Source organism: Salmo salar, chromosome 14 (assembly GCF_965601325.2).
Source record: "Salmo salar chromosome 14, fSalSal1, whole genome shotgun sequence".
Lineage (NCBI taxonomy): Eukaryota > Metazoa > Chordata > Actinopteri > Salmoniformes > Salmonidae > Salmo > Salmo salar.
In genome coordinates, this window is record NC_138304.1 from 4214326 (window position 1) to 4230011 (window position 15686).

Sequence of the window (15686 nt, forward strand, 5' to 3'; positions counted from 1 at the left end):
GGCTGTGACAAGGCTACAGTCCAATTTTGCAGGAAGCCCTTACTGATTTAAAACGCTTAATACGTGCAAAACTAAATATATGTTGTTTTCATGTTCTCATAAATTGTCTCAGATGGATTACATCTTTACTCATCAGATGGTTCTATAATCGAATGAGTGCCTGCATTCAAATATCTTGATATTTGGATTGACAATGATTTATTGTTTCAAAAAAACATACGATTGAGCTTGTTAAGAAACTAAGATTTAAAGTGGGCTTTATTTACAGAAACAGATCTCGTCTCTCTCTCTAGTCAACAGGAAGCAGATCAACCTTTCTACCTGTTCTTGTTTATACTATTTATCAATGTGCAGCTGCCTCTACTCTTAAACCCTTGGATGCCGTTTTTCATAGCTCCCTTAGTTTTATTACTCATCACTGAATTGTTTACCAAAAGGTTGGCTGGACCTCTTTGAAGTCACGTAGATCACATCATTAAGCACTTTTTGTTTACAAAGCCCTGCTCCACAAACTTCCGACTTAGCTAACGTCACTGTTAAGATTTAAAATGACATGTTATCAAACCCGTTCACAGGGTTTGTTAACTCTGGAGACTCCTTTGGGGTCTAAAGAGTTATGTAAAGCAGCCTTTAATTTCCTTGCACCTTACTACGTGTGCAATGATCTACAATACACTTTAAAAATGGGAAGAATTGGTGCCTCAAGGGACCTTTTTACTGTGTTTTTCTGGTTGTATTTTTCTTTTCATGTGTTGTTGTGAATAATAACGTGTATTCAGAACTAGAGGTCGACCGATTAATCGGAATAGCCGATTAATTAGGGCCGATTTCAAGTGTTCATAACAAATCGGTATTTGCCGATTTTTTTGTTTTGTTTTGTTTGTTTTTTTACACCTTTATTTAACTAGGCAAGTCAGTTAACCTGTTGGGGCTAAGGGGCAGTATTTGCACGGCCGGATAAAAAAAAACGTACCTGATTTAAACTGGTTACTACTCTTGCCCAGAAACAAGAATATGCATATAATTAGTAGATTTGGACAGAAAACACTCTAAAGTTTCTAAAACTGTTTGAATGGTGTGAGTATAACAGAACTCATATGGCAGGCCAAAACCTGAGAAGATTCTATACAGGAAGTGCCCTGTCTGACAATTTGTTCTCCTTCTGTGGCATCTCTATCAAAAATACAGCATCTCTGCTGTAACGTGACATTTTCTAAGGCTTCCATTGGCTCTCAGAAGGCGCCAGAAAGTGGAATGACATCTCTGCAGTCTCTGGGCGAAAAACAGCAGGAGTTTTTGTGAGTGGTCAGGCTGAGAACAATGACACTGGAGTGCGCGTCCACGAGAGGACTCCATGTTTTTCTTTCAGTCTTCGAACGAATACAACGTCGCCCGGTTGGAATATTATCGCTATTTTACAAGAAAAATCGCATAAAAATTTATTTCAAACAGCGTTTGACATGCTTCTAAGTACGGTAATGGAATATTTAGATTTTTTTTGTCACAAAATGCGCTCGCGCGTCACCCTTCAGATACTGACCTGAACACACAAACAAAACGGAGGTATTTGGATATAACTATGGATTATTTCGAACCAAAACAACATTTGTTGTTGAAGTAGAAGTCCTGGGAGTGCATTCTGACGAAGAACAGCATAGGTAATCCAATTTTTCTTATAGTAAATCTGAGTTTGGTGAGGGCCAAACTTGGTGGGTGTCAAATTATCTAGCCGTGATATCTACTGAGAATATTGCAAAAATGTGCTTTCGCCGAAAAGCTATTTTAAAAACTGACACCGCGATTGCATAAAGGAGTTCTGCATCTATAATTCTTAAAATAATTATGTATTTTGTCAACGTTAATCATGAGTAATTTAGTAAATTCACCGGAAGTTTGCGGTGGGTATGCTAGTTCTGAACATCACATGCTAATGTAAAAAGCAGTTTTTTGATATAAATATGAACTTGATTGAACAAAACATGCATGTATTGTATAACAATGTCATAGGAGTGTCATCTGATGAAGATCAAAGGTTTGTGCTGCATTTAGCTGTGGTTTTGGTTTTTGTGACATATATGCTTGCTTTGAAAATGGCTGTGCGATTATTTTTGGCAGGGTACTCTCCTGACATAATCTAATGTTTTGCTTTCGCTGTAAAGCCTTTTTGAAATCGTACAGTGTGGTTAGATTAACGAGAGTCTTGTCTTTAAAATGGTGTAAAATAGTCATATGTTTGAGAAATTGAAGTTATAGCATTTATGAGGTATTTATATTTCGCCCCACGCGATTCCACTGGCGTCCCACCTTGCCCAGGGAGGTTAAGAACAAATTCTTATTTTCAATGACGGCCTAGGAACGGTGGGTTAACTGCCTTGTTCAGGGACAGAATGACAGATTTTTACCTTGTCAGCTCGGGGATTCAATTTTGCAACCTTACGGTTAACTAGTCCAACGTCTAACCACCTGCTTTACATTGCACTCCACGAGGAGCCTGCCTGTTACGCGAATGCAGTAAGAAGCCAAGGTAAGTTGCTAGCTAGCATTAAACTTATCTTATAAAAAACAATCATAATCACTAGTTGACTACACTTGGTTGATGATATTACTAGTTTATCAAGCCTGTCCTGCGTTGCATATAATCGATGTGGTACGCATTTGCGAAAAAGGACTGTCGTTGCTCCAACGTGTACCTAACCATAAACATAAATGTCTTAAAATCAATACACAAGTATATATTTTTAAACCTGCATATTTAGTTAATATTGCCTGCTAACATGAAAATCTTTTAACCTGTTATGGCTAGGGGGCAGTATTTTCACGGCTGGATAAAAAACGTACCCGATTTAATCTGATTATTACTCCTGCCCAGAAACTAGAATATGCATATAATTATTAGCTTTGGATAGAAAACACTCCAAAGTTTCTAAAACTGTTTGAATGGTGTCTGTGAGTATAACAGAACTCATTTGGCAGGCCAAAACCTGAGAAGATTCTGTACAGGAAGTACCCTGTCTGACCATTTCTTGGCCTTCTTCATCCTCTCTATCCATTACAAAGGATCTCTGCTCTTACGTGACACTTCCTACGGCTGCCACAGGCTCTCAGAAGGAGGCAAAAAGCTGAATGACGTAATTCAAAGCCCTGGCGGAAACACTTATCGCGTTTGTCAAGTGGCCGGAATATTATCGCTTTTTTACGAGAAAAATGGCATAAAAATTGATTTTAAACAGCGGTTGACATGCTTCGAAGTACGGTAATGAAATATTTAGAAATCTTTTGTCACGAAATGCGCCATGCGCGCGACCCTTATTTACCATTCGGATAGTGTCTGGAACGCACGAACAAAACGCCGCTATTTGGATATAACGATGGATTATTTTGGACCAAACCAACATTTGTTATTGAAGTAGCAGTCCTGGGAGTGCATTCTGACGAAGACAACAAAGGTAATGAAACTTTTGTAATAGTAAATCTGACTTTGGTCAGGGCTAAACTTGGTCGGTGTCTAAATAGCTAGCCGTGATGGCTGGGCTATCTACTGAGAATATTGTAAAATGTGCTTTCACCGAAAAGCTATTTTAAAATCGGACATATCGAGTGCATAGAGGAGTTCTGTATCTATAATTCTTAAAATAATTGTTATGTTTTTTGTGAACGTTTATCGTGAGTAATTTAGTAAATTCACCGGAGGTTTGCGGGGGTATGCTAGTTCTGAACGTCACATGCTAATGTAAAAAAGCTGTTTTTTGATATAAATATGAACTTGATTGAACAAAACATGCATGCATTGTATAACATAATGTCCTAGGGTTGTCATCTGATGAAGATCAAAGGTTAGTGCTGCATTTAGCTGTGGTTTTGTTTTTTGTGACATTATATGCTTGCTTGAAAAATGGGTAGTCTGATTATTTCTGGCTGGGTACTCTGCTGACATAATCTAATGTTTTGCTTTCGTTGTAAAGCCTTTTTGAAATCGGACAGTGTGGTTAGATTAACGAGAGTCTTGTCTTTAAAATGCTGTAAAATAGTCATATGTTTGAAAAATTGAAGTTTTCGGATTTTAGAGGAATTTGTATTTCGCGCCACGCCCATCATTGGATATTGGAGCAGGTGTTCCGCTAGCTGAACGTCTAGATGTAAGAGGTTAATTAACTAGGGAAAATGTGTCACCTCTTGCAACAGAGTCAGGATATATGCAGTGTGAAGACTATTTCTTCCTAACAAAGACAGCCAACTTCGCCAAACGGGGGATGATTTAACAAAAGCGCCTTTGCGAAAAAAGCACAATCGTTGCACGACTGTACCTAACCATAAACAGCAATGCCTTTCTTAAAATCAATACACAGAAGTATATATTTTTAAACCTGCATATTTAGCTAAAAGAAATCCAGGTTAGCAGGCACTAGGTGAAATTGTGTCACTTCTCTTGCGTTCATTGCACGCAGAGTCAGGGTATATGCAACAGTTTGGGCCGCCTGGCTTGTAGCTAACTAATTTGCCAGAATTTTACGTAATTATGACATAACATTGAAGGTTGTGCAATGTAACAGGAATATTTAGACTTAGGGATGCCACCCGTTAGATAAAATACAGAACAGTTCCGTATTTCACTGAAAGAAAAAAAACGTTTTGTTTTCGAGATGATAGTTTCCGGATTCAACCATATTAATGACCTAAGGCTCGTATTTCTGTGTGTTTATTATATTATAATTAAGTCTATGATTTGATAGAGCAGGCTGACTGAGCAGGCTAGTAAGCATTCATTCAAACAGCACTTTCGTGCGTTTTGCCAGCAGCTCTTCGCAATGCTTCAAGCATTGCGCTGTTTATGACTTCAAGCCTATCAACTCCCAAGATTAGGCTGGTGTAAGCGATGTGAAATGGCTAGCTAGTTAGCGGGGTGTGCGCTAATAGCGTTTCAAACGTCACTCGCTCTGAGACTTGGAGTAGTTGTTCCCCTTGCTCTGCATGGGTAACGCTGCTTCAAGGGTGGCTGTTGTTGATGTGTTCCTGGTTCGAGCCCAGGTAGGAGCGAGGAGAGGGACGGAAGCTATACTGTTACACTGGCAATAAAGTGCCTATAAGAACATCCAATAGTCAAAGGTAAATGAAATACAAATCGTATAGAAAGAAATAGTCCTATAATTCCTATAATAACTACAACCTAAAACTTCTTACATGGGAATATTGAAGACTCATGTTAAAAGGAACCACCAGCTTTCATACGTTTTCATGTTCTGAGCAAGGCACTTAAACGTTAACTTTCTTATATGGCACATATTTCACTTTTACTTTCTTCTCCAACACTTTGTTTTTGCATTATTTAAACCAAATTGAACATGTTTCATTATTTATTTGAGGCTAAATTGATTTTATTGATGCATTATATTAAATTAAAATAAGTGTTCATTCAGTATTTTTGTAATTGTCATTATTACAAAATAAATAAATAAAATTTTAAAAAATTGGCTGATTAATCAGTATCGGCTTTTTTTGGTCCTCCGATAATCGGTATCGGCATTGAAAAATCATAATCGTCGATCAGAACCACATTCCTTTAAAGCTCAGAGAAGATCTCATGTTAAATACTGTTGAAGTAATATGGCTACAGGTTCATCTGGGAAGCTGCTATAGACAACCAAATGCTAACAGTCAGTATCTGTATAATGTATCTGATATCAACATAGAAGTATATTTTCTGGGTGATTTAAATATCGACTGGCTTTCATCAAGCTGCCCACTCAAGAAAAAAACTTCAAACTGTAACTAGTGCCTGCAACCTCGTTCAGGTTATCAGTAAGAGAAGTTAAACAGCACAGGAATGAAATCAACAACATGTACTGATCACATCTTTACTAATGCTGCAGATATGTGCTTTAAAGAAGTATCAAAATCCATCAAATGTAGTGATCACAATATAGTTGCCATGTCTAGGAAAATCAAAGTTCCAAAGGCTGGGCCTAATAGTGTATAAGAGGTCATAGGAATCACTACAAAACGTATTCTGTTGATAATGTAAAGAATATTTGCTGGTCTGTGGTGTGTAATGAGGACCAATCAGACACTGCACTTGACACATTCATGAAATTGCTTATTCCAGTTACTAATAAGCATGCACCCATTACGAAAATGACTGTAAAAACTGTTAAATCCCCTTGGATGGATAAGGAATTGAAACATTGTATAGTTGAGAGGGATGAGGCAATAGGAATGGCAAATAAGTCTGGCTGCACAACCGATTGGCAAACGTACTGCAAATTGAGATATGTGACTAAACTGAATAAAAACAAGAAGAAACTATACTATGAAACAAAGAAAACATTTATAAAGATGAGGAAAAACCTTGGAGCACCTTAAATTAAATTTTTGGCAAAAAGGCAAACTCAGCTCCATCATGCATTGAATCAGATGACTCATTCATCACAAAATCCACAGATAAAAAATATAATTAAAGTAATTGTCTATTGCCAAGATTAGTAAACTTAGGCATGACATGCCAGAAACAAAACGCTGAAACTACACATCCAAGTTTAACTGATCAAATTATGAAAGACAAGCATTGTAGTTTTGAATTCCGTAAAGTGAGATTGGAAGAGGTGAAAAAAGTATTGTTGACTATCAGCTATGACAAGCCACCTGGGTCTGACAACTTGGACGAAAAATGAATGAGGATAACAGCAGACGATATTGCCACATCTTCAATCTAAGCCTACTAGAAAGTGTGCCCACAGGCCTGGAGGGAAGCAAAAGTAATTCCTCTAGAACAGTAAAGCCCCGTTTACTTGATCAAATACCCGACCAAAATCAGCCTGTTACCAACCCTTAGTAAGCTTAGGAATTGTGGGGGCTGTTTTTTTAGACTTCACTGTGGCTTTTGACATTATCGATCATAGTCTGCTTATGGAAAAACGTATGTATTATGGCTTTACACCCCATGCTATATTATGGATACACAGTTACCTGTTTAACAGAACACTGAGGATGTTCTTTAATGGAAGCCTCTCCAACATCCAGTTAGAGTCAGGAATTCCCTAGGGCAGCTGTCTAGGCCCCTTACTTTTTTCAATCTTTACTAAAAACATGCCACAACGCAGGTCCTACAGGCTCTAGTTTTTTCACACTTGGACTACTGTTCAGTCGTGTGGTCTGGTGCCTCAGAGGGACCTTGGAATACTACAAATTTCTCAGAACAGGGCAGGATGGATGGCCCTTAAAAGTACACAGAGAGCTAACATTAATGACATGCATGTCAATCTCTCATGGCTCAAAGTGGAAGAGAGATTGACTTCATTACTACTCGTTTTTGTAAGAAGTGTTGACATGCTGAATGCACCGAGGTGTCTGTTTAAACTACTAGCACACAGCTCAGACACCCATGCATACCCCACAAGACATGCCACCAGTCAAGAACAGACTATGTGAGGCACACAGTACTACATAGAGCCATGGCTACATGGAACTCTATTCCACATCAAGAAACTGATGCAAGCAGTAGAATCAGATTTAAAAAACAGATGAAAATACACCTTATGGAACAGTGGAGACTGAAGAGATACAGGAACACACACGCATACGCAAACACACGGACATTGTAATATTGTTGTATGGTGGTATTATACATTTTTGTATTGTAGATATGTAGTGGTGTAATCTTTTGTTTTTTTAGCAGCTAATGAGTTTCCCTAAAAAAATACAAATATTTTACTGTGTATATGAATGTGTAGTTTAATGTATATTTTGGTGCTATACAGGGCTCATCTGGAAAAGAGACCTTTGTCTCAGCATTGACTCCCTGTCAAAATAAAGGTTAAATAAAATTTAAAAAATTCCCTCTACCTCTGTCTGTCTGTCTGTCTGACAGACTGACTAGGCTGGTCTATTAAGACAGCTTCTCGTTGACCGTTTCACTGTGTGGTTGAGTGGGCAGCATCAGGGCAGACATGGGCAAAGCCACAACACAGTGGTCAGGTCTGCACAGAGTGGCCAGACAGATAGGGGAGACGCTGGGAGACCGGGTACTATCCTCCGAACCCCCTGCTAGAGGGGTCGGGACACACACACACACTTTCTTGTTAACACACAGATACATTCTCTCTCTGCAATACACTCAAAGCACACAATGCTCACTCACCCCAACATGCACATCTATAACCCCTCCCCACACACAATTGAATGTTTTTGACAAGCCTTTGATTCCCCTCTTGCCCTATAAAAAACGGTGAGAAAATTACTGTAATATCCTCTTCAGCACCCACTCTTGAACACTCACACTAAATGAAATCTGACTTAACTAGGACTCACAACGTTATCCCATCATATCTTACATGATTTAAGCCACTCATCTCTCTCTCAACCTCTAAACTAGGACCAGATTTGCTAAGCTTTTACCAAGCATTTGCACCTTGTATTTTCAGAAGGGAATAAGACATTTGGTTACACTTGATTTGGATAGTCAATCTGTAGATGCTCTGCAGACTATCAGTAACATTTCAACTAACTATATACGAACCATAACCCTAAACTTCACCCCTACGCTAAATAGGTTAACTTGAACCCATTTGCAGTCCACATTGTTCTAAGTAATAGCATGGCTTCAATCGCATTCACACTGATATAAGGACTAGGCCTACTGTGAATTGAATCATGGCTGAGCATGGACATGCCAAACATGGTCAATAAGCAAGATTAAATTCATTATTGATAAGGCCTAAAAAGAGAATATAATTATAAATCAAATTCTAAACAAAACAACAACTTCCTTTAAACACTCACAGGCACCATTTCTCCCCGTGGGCATTTAAAACAACGCAGACTATGGAGGGTTTTACACACATCCAAAAATGGGACCCGCATGGCTAAAATTATGCGGGCCTGCCTACAATGCATACATAAAAAGGGAATGTCAGCTCACTGTTTTACTCTCAAACCTGATATTTTATTAAAGCTTTGGTGACTAAGATGTATTTCCAAGCGGTCTCAGGAGCCAAACCCTTTATCGACAGTCTTGACTACTTCGCGATTGCATTGAGCAGACAAAAAAAAAGCCTTCATTGAGGGGAGGCTATGCTTGGTTTTATAGAAAATAAAATGTCAAAAAAAAATTGTGTTTTTAAATATGACGTATACAGGCAACGAAAGCACATTAGGTTACTCTTATTCCATCCACATATGTGCACTGTGTCTCACTGCTGGATAGGCTGCGATTCCGCTGTCAAAATCCATGCAATAACGAACTGCGTTACCACTGAAAGCAGCTTTTGGTTGGTCTTAAATATCCATCAGCGCTACCTAAAATTAGCACTTTGGATCATGTTTATGGGCACACCTCAAATATTTCCACCCCGCCCATCTGAGCGCAAGCAAGCTGATATAAGGCAGGTAAATTACCAAACCTGGCATTAGGGCTGGAAAATGCCAGTGTGGCAGCACTACATGACGATTGCAAAGTAACGTGCATTTGACACTAGTGCCGCCTTAATGCCAGCCGAAAATAGAGCCCATAGTATATAATGATAAACATCTCACAAAATGCAGAGCAAATTTGGCTAAAAGTTAGGCTCCGTCTTGGATATGGTCACATCAAGGTATATTGAATTGGTTTGACGGTATGCCAATTCTGGCTGCATTAAATAGCATTGTCAGTTTGTATTGCAGTCATGATTTCTTGGCAGACAGGGTTTTGTGTGACAGATGGTGCTCACAGTATAGAGACTGGGGATGAGGAAATGTTGGATTGCTGTTATATCTGAAGCATGACCGTACTGGGCATAAAACATACACCACTGTTCAAAAGTTTGGGGTCACTTAGAAATGTCCTTGTTTTTGAAAGAAAAGCTATTTTTTTTGTCCATTAAAATAACATCAAATTGATCAGAAATACAGTGTAGACATTGTTAATGTTGTAAATGACTATTGTAGCTGGAAACGGCTGATTTTTATATGGAATATCTACATAGGCCCATTATCAGCAACCATCACTCCTGTGTTCCAATGGCACATTCATTGTGTTAGCTAATCTATGTTTATCATTTTAAAAAGGCTAATTGATCATTAGAAAACCTTTTTGCAATTATTTTAGCACAGCTGAAAACTGTTGATCTGATTAAAGAAGCAATAAAACTGGCCTTCTTTAGACTAGTTGAGGAGCTGGAGCATCAGCATTTGTGGGTTTGATTACAGGCTCAAAATGGCCAGAAACAAAGGACTTTCTTCTGAAACTCGTCAGTCTATTCTTGTTCTGAGAAATGAAGGCTATTCCATGCGAGAAATTGCCAAGAAACTGAAGATCTCGTACAATGCTGTGTACTACTCCCTTCACAGAACAGCGCAAACAGGCTCTAACCACAATAGAAAGAGGAGTGGGAGGCCCCGGTGCACAACTGAACAAGAGGACAAGTACATTAGAGTGTCTAGTTTGAGAAATAGATGCCTCACAAATCCTGAACTGGCAGCTTCCAGCTACAATAGTCATTTACAACATTAACAATGTCTACACTGTATTTCTGATCAATTTGATGTTATTTTAATGGACAAAAAAAATGCTCTTCTTTCAAAAACAAGAACATTTCTAAGTGACCCCAAACTTTTGAATGGTAGTCTATATATTTTCATTGTGTACTTTTCATTTAGACATTTTGAGAAGGGAATCATATTGCCTATAGGCTACCATAAGAGCAGGATATTATTTGTTCAATTGTATTTTTTTTCTAGAGCGAGAAACATTATATGATTAAATACTCCCTATGATTCCTAATAAATTCTAAGGAACCCATCCTATTAACTGTAAAATGGTCTAATGTAGTAGTCAAAGGGCCATTTTATATTATTTCAAAATTGGTTTGGGGTTTTTGTTTGTCAATCAAAGACTTGTACCTAGATATTCTATCTAAATGAATATACTTACATTCTGCCTATTAGCATGAATCCCAGCCAAAAGCTAATTAGAGGTTTAGTGGGTGTGGCTAGAGTTAGCAGTGAGGGCAATGTCCTGAGCACCTGTATGTTCCTACTACATTCTCTGTACCCTCTTTCCAAGTGTGCGAACTGCTTGGTTTTTAATTAAAACAGAAACAGTATTATGTGAACGTGAAACACATAATCCCATTCATTGGCAGTTCAACAAAGAAGCCACTTGTGTTCAATTTTCTGCTTCCACCCGTGGAATTGGATCCCCTAAATAAGACATACCATTGCACTCTACCGGTAACATCAAAACCCCAAAAATAAATAAGATCATATGCAGCTAGCCATAAGCTTACAGCAACACCATTCCTGTATTCGGAATCATTAAGTCTACTTTGCAACGGTTTCACAATTTATCAGTAACGTTCTCCGTAACAGTTACAGAAATGTTTTTCTTGCTATGAATATGATATGTGCTTGTTTATCTACCTTAGTTGAATGCACTGACTAAGTCGCTCTAGACACATTTCTGCTACAAGCCTAAAATGTAAATCTACTCTTTCAAAGCATGCTGAGTATTATTCTAAATGAACTCACCCCCAAACAAGACCATATTTGGTCTGCCCGGACTGGGCCAAATCTGAACCAATCATAGATTAAGTACAATACAGCACAGTACAGTAGAGCAAAGTTGCATTTAGTTCAGCACAATACAGTAGAGTAGGCCTACAGTAGAGTGTACTTCATAGAGTACAGTCAAGTAGAGTGGAGTTCAGTACAATATAGTACATTATACTGAACTTTACTATACTCTACAGTACTCACACTTAATTTACTGTATGAACATTACTGTTCTGTACTCTACTGTACAGGGCCCAGTTTCCCGATAGCGATGGATCTTGGGTATACGAGTGTTTTAACAATGCATCTTTACTGCAATGACTGAAAATGTAACATGCATTTCCCAAAACACCACACAGATAGAATGGTCACTGAGCGCATCGTTGGAGCATATGTCGATACTGTCAGGGTCTCGCTTCAGCTTTCTCAATTCAAATCTTACCTTAACATTAGAATTATTTCACAATACTGATGACAGATCAGCTCCTAGAGAAATATTTCCACAATAGCTGCAAATATTGACGTGGCTTATTCTAATGCTTACCCAATAAAAATGCATTAAATCACAGTTTTGGCACATTATTGTGCACGTTAGGCTACACATCATTAAATATATTGAGACAAATTACAGACAGTAGCCTAGCCTACAAGTAGCAAAATAGAACTCGACTGAACATGAAATGTATTTTAATATAGTTAAAATAGGCCTATAGCCTATTGTTTATTTTAATGCAGTCATCTCAGTTTTCATTTAAAGCATATTTTTTATACTTGTTTGTGTCAATTGCAAAGACATTGGCAACTTTCTATTTGCAGTCAACTTTGTTCTGAAGTTATCGGCAGTCACAGATAGACAAATAAATCAAGTGACACAGGAAGGTAAAACAGTATATAACAATGCGCTGTGCATCAAGTGGTCTGAGGCAGGCATTCGATTGCGTTCATTTTCAAGTGCAACGTTAACGCTGGTTCTGGGAAACAGCTCAGAGATCCTACGAAGGTTCTAATGATGAACTTAACATGCTTTTGGGAAACCGGGCCCTGAACTATAGCCCTTATATCAGTGTGAATTCTATTGTAAGTAATAGCATGGCTTCAATGTGGAGTGCAAATGGGTTCAAGTTAACCTATTTAGGAATAGGTCTACATTTTGTTATTTTGTTTCTGTAAGCCATTTAACAAACTATAATGGACTAACATTGGAATTGGAGTTGATTCCAAGGAAATGCATAAAAGGCCATAAAAACACAACCTGAAACAACCACTGAACAAAAATATAAACAACATGCAAAGTGTTGGTCCCTTGTTACCTAAGCTGAAATAAAAGATCCCAGAAATGTGTTTACATCCCTATTAGAGAGCATTTCTTCAATATAATCCATCAACCTGACAGGTGTGGCATATCCAGGGGGGCACAGTAGATCACAGGAGAGTACTGTATTGTGAAGTACCAGACGGCTGTGGAGTTTGAAATTAAGGCCGGTCCCAATCGGAGACAAAAATGATTACTTTGGACGTTGACATCAAAGCCAGGGCGGACGGACCAAATTTCAAAGTCCATGGACTTTGGATGGTGCTCACTAGACTATATCTTAGTTTATGGGATGAGTTATTCAGCCATAATTTCATAGCAGCATCGAATAGACATCAGGTTGCCTCCAATTTATAGCCAATTCCCCTCCTGCAGATGTAATGATGATACCCAAATGATGCGTTAAAATGATATGCATCCATAGCAGAGCAGTTATTGAAATGCATTATGCTGCTTCTTGACAGGTGGCTTAAGTATAGGCGACAGTGTAGCTTGAAGCAGAAACCAAAATTGCATTGCCTACAAACATGCATTAAAGCAAACCGAACGGTAGCTATTTTTGTTATTGAATAATAGCCAAATGTTTAGGTCATACATTTGATAATATAACATGTCAATACGAAATGTCTCATTCCCGCCCTAATCACTGTCGTAAAAAAAGAGAACCCGTGCACATTCTCAATTCTCTCGATTTAAGAAATAAAGTAGTATTTTAGGCTATCGATAAGGATATCGAACTTCGGGACACGCGACAGGCAATTGATAAGCATGGTAGAATATCATGCATCCAGCAATCCACACCCTAAAAGCAATGCGCATGCGTCCCGCCAAACAAAGGACTTGGCATTACTAATCGAAGTTTCACTCCAACCCAATAGTATTTGAGATGTAATTGCAACGATGGACACTAAAAATGATAACAATATTTTACTTATTATTTAACCGAATCAGATATGATGCTAAATATTTTAAATGATGCTAAAGAGTCTTGCGAAAGGATAGGCACTCTAGTAGCCTACACCCCCTTCTCATCACACATGCCATACAAGAACTGAGCATCTCCTATTTGTGCACATTCAGATGAAATATGATATTAATAAATCAGTCACCTAATTCGGTCGCGTTCAGATCTGATGATATGACAGTGTGTGAGTGTGTGTTACATGTAGTGTCACACCTCCATACACAAAGAGGTGGGGCAAATAATCTTATTTCTGGAATTACTATAATTTCCATTTGGAGAGATGTTCCACAATCTCTATAAAATGTGGAGTTTCTGTCCATTTGGTCAGCCTAAATTGTGACACTTGTGCATCATTAGCACGCAATGTTTGTAATCAGTCATATTTACTTTTAAAGAGCTCGTACATTAATAAACTACACTATCATCAAGACATGTAAAATACTTGTATGGAGGAAAAGGTCCATACTTCACCAGACATTATGCACGAGAAAGAGAACACACCCCTTTATCTTGACATTTTGTCGGTAGAATTGCATAGAAGGGAAAACGGACTAATTATGACATTTCCATTGCAAACAAGGTTACTCATACATTTTTAGGATTTGTCCACATAATCAGTCAAGTCAATTTGCTCAGAAGTGCTCCTTTTTTTGTCAAATACATCCCATTATCCAACGTGCGCTCTACCTATCCAAATGGATAGGTGAAAAGCAGAAATCTACACACCCTGAAAATAAAACGATTTGAAAAAGCGCACTTGAGCAATTGTTAATCTTTTTCAAAAATAAATATTCAATGGAGTGATTCTTACCGTTGACAGTGAAGTAAGTTACAAAGCCCTCCTTTCAATGAGTGTATTTTATCAAGCGGCTTCGCCTGTGCGCGTGGTAGCGTGTGCCTATTATGGTAGTGTTCTGCGTGGCTCGCTCTGCATTTCTCTGGCGACACGCGCACGTACACGCACACGCACGCACACGGTTCACTCCATTCTGGCGATCATTTGGGCGCGCGACGCTGCTGAGACGTGGAGGGCTGATCTACAAATGCCTAAAGGGACTTTCACATGGGCCACGATAAACAGCAATTGAACCGCGAGGCAGGCATTCGATTATGTGTAGAGACCAGCGGTCCCGGTTGTTATCAGCACGAATGTTGTCGTTAAAACATTGGTTGATTGGTTTACAAGATGCATTCTGCTCATTGGTCAAACATGCACAGCACCTGCTCTTGACTTCACCTAATTTCATATTTTGGAGCCTAGAGTGCTGATCCATTAGCCACTTCTCACAGGCATGTGCAACACAAACCACACTGCTTGTAAAACTGCTTGCTTTTTTGCAGCCCTCTGCACTACTCCCACTGATGTCTGTGAAACCGTTGCCCTTACCACTGTCCATCTGTAAGCTCCTTACAAAGCCTCTTACACAGCCCCCTTAAAGGTGAGCTTACACATCTTGTACAATTATCATCTTTCATTCATCAAATCAAATGTTATTGGTCACATACACATATTTAGCAGTTGTTATTGTAGGTGTAGCGAAATGCTTGCGTTCCTAGCTCCAACAGTGCAGTAATATCTAACAATTAACAACAATACACACAAATCTAAAGTAAAGAATGGGGATAGAAGTATATAAATATTAGGAAGAACAATGTCGGAGTGGCATTGACTAAAATTCAGTCGAATATAACACAGTATATACATATGAAATGAATAAAGCAGTATGTATTCAAGTGACTAGTGTTCCATTATTAAAGTGACCAGTGATTCCATGTATATGTATATAGGGCAGTAGCCTCTAAGGTGCAGGATTGAGTAACCAGGTGGTAGCCGGCTAGTGATGGCTATTTAACAGTCTGATGGCCTTGAGATAGAAACTGTTTTTC

General features: G+C 38.5%; 1 protein-coding gene across 1 annotated transcript in view; it reads right to left on the minus strand.

Moving 5' to 3' along the window:
* basp1 (brain abundant, membrane attached signal protein 1) overlaps nucleotides 1–14826 on the minus strand; it is an 85528-nt gene extending 70702 nt beyond the window's left edge. The window contains exon 1 of the mRNA XM_014139107.3: nucleotides 14611–14826. The gene's annotated coding sequence lies outside the window, so the exon portion shown is untranslated. The remainder of the gene's footprint in view (nucleotides 1–14610) is intronic.
* Between the last annotated feature and the right edge of the window lie 860 nt (nucleotides 14827–15686).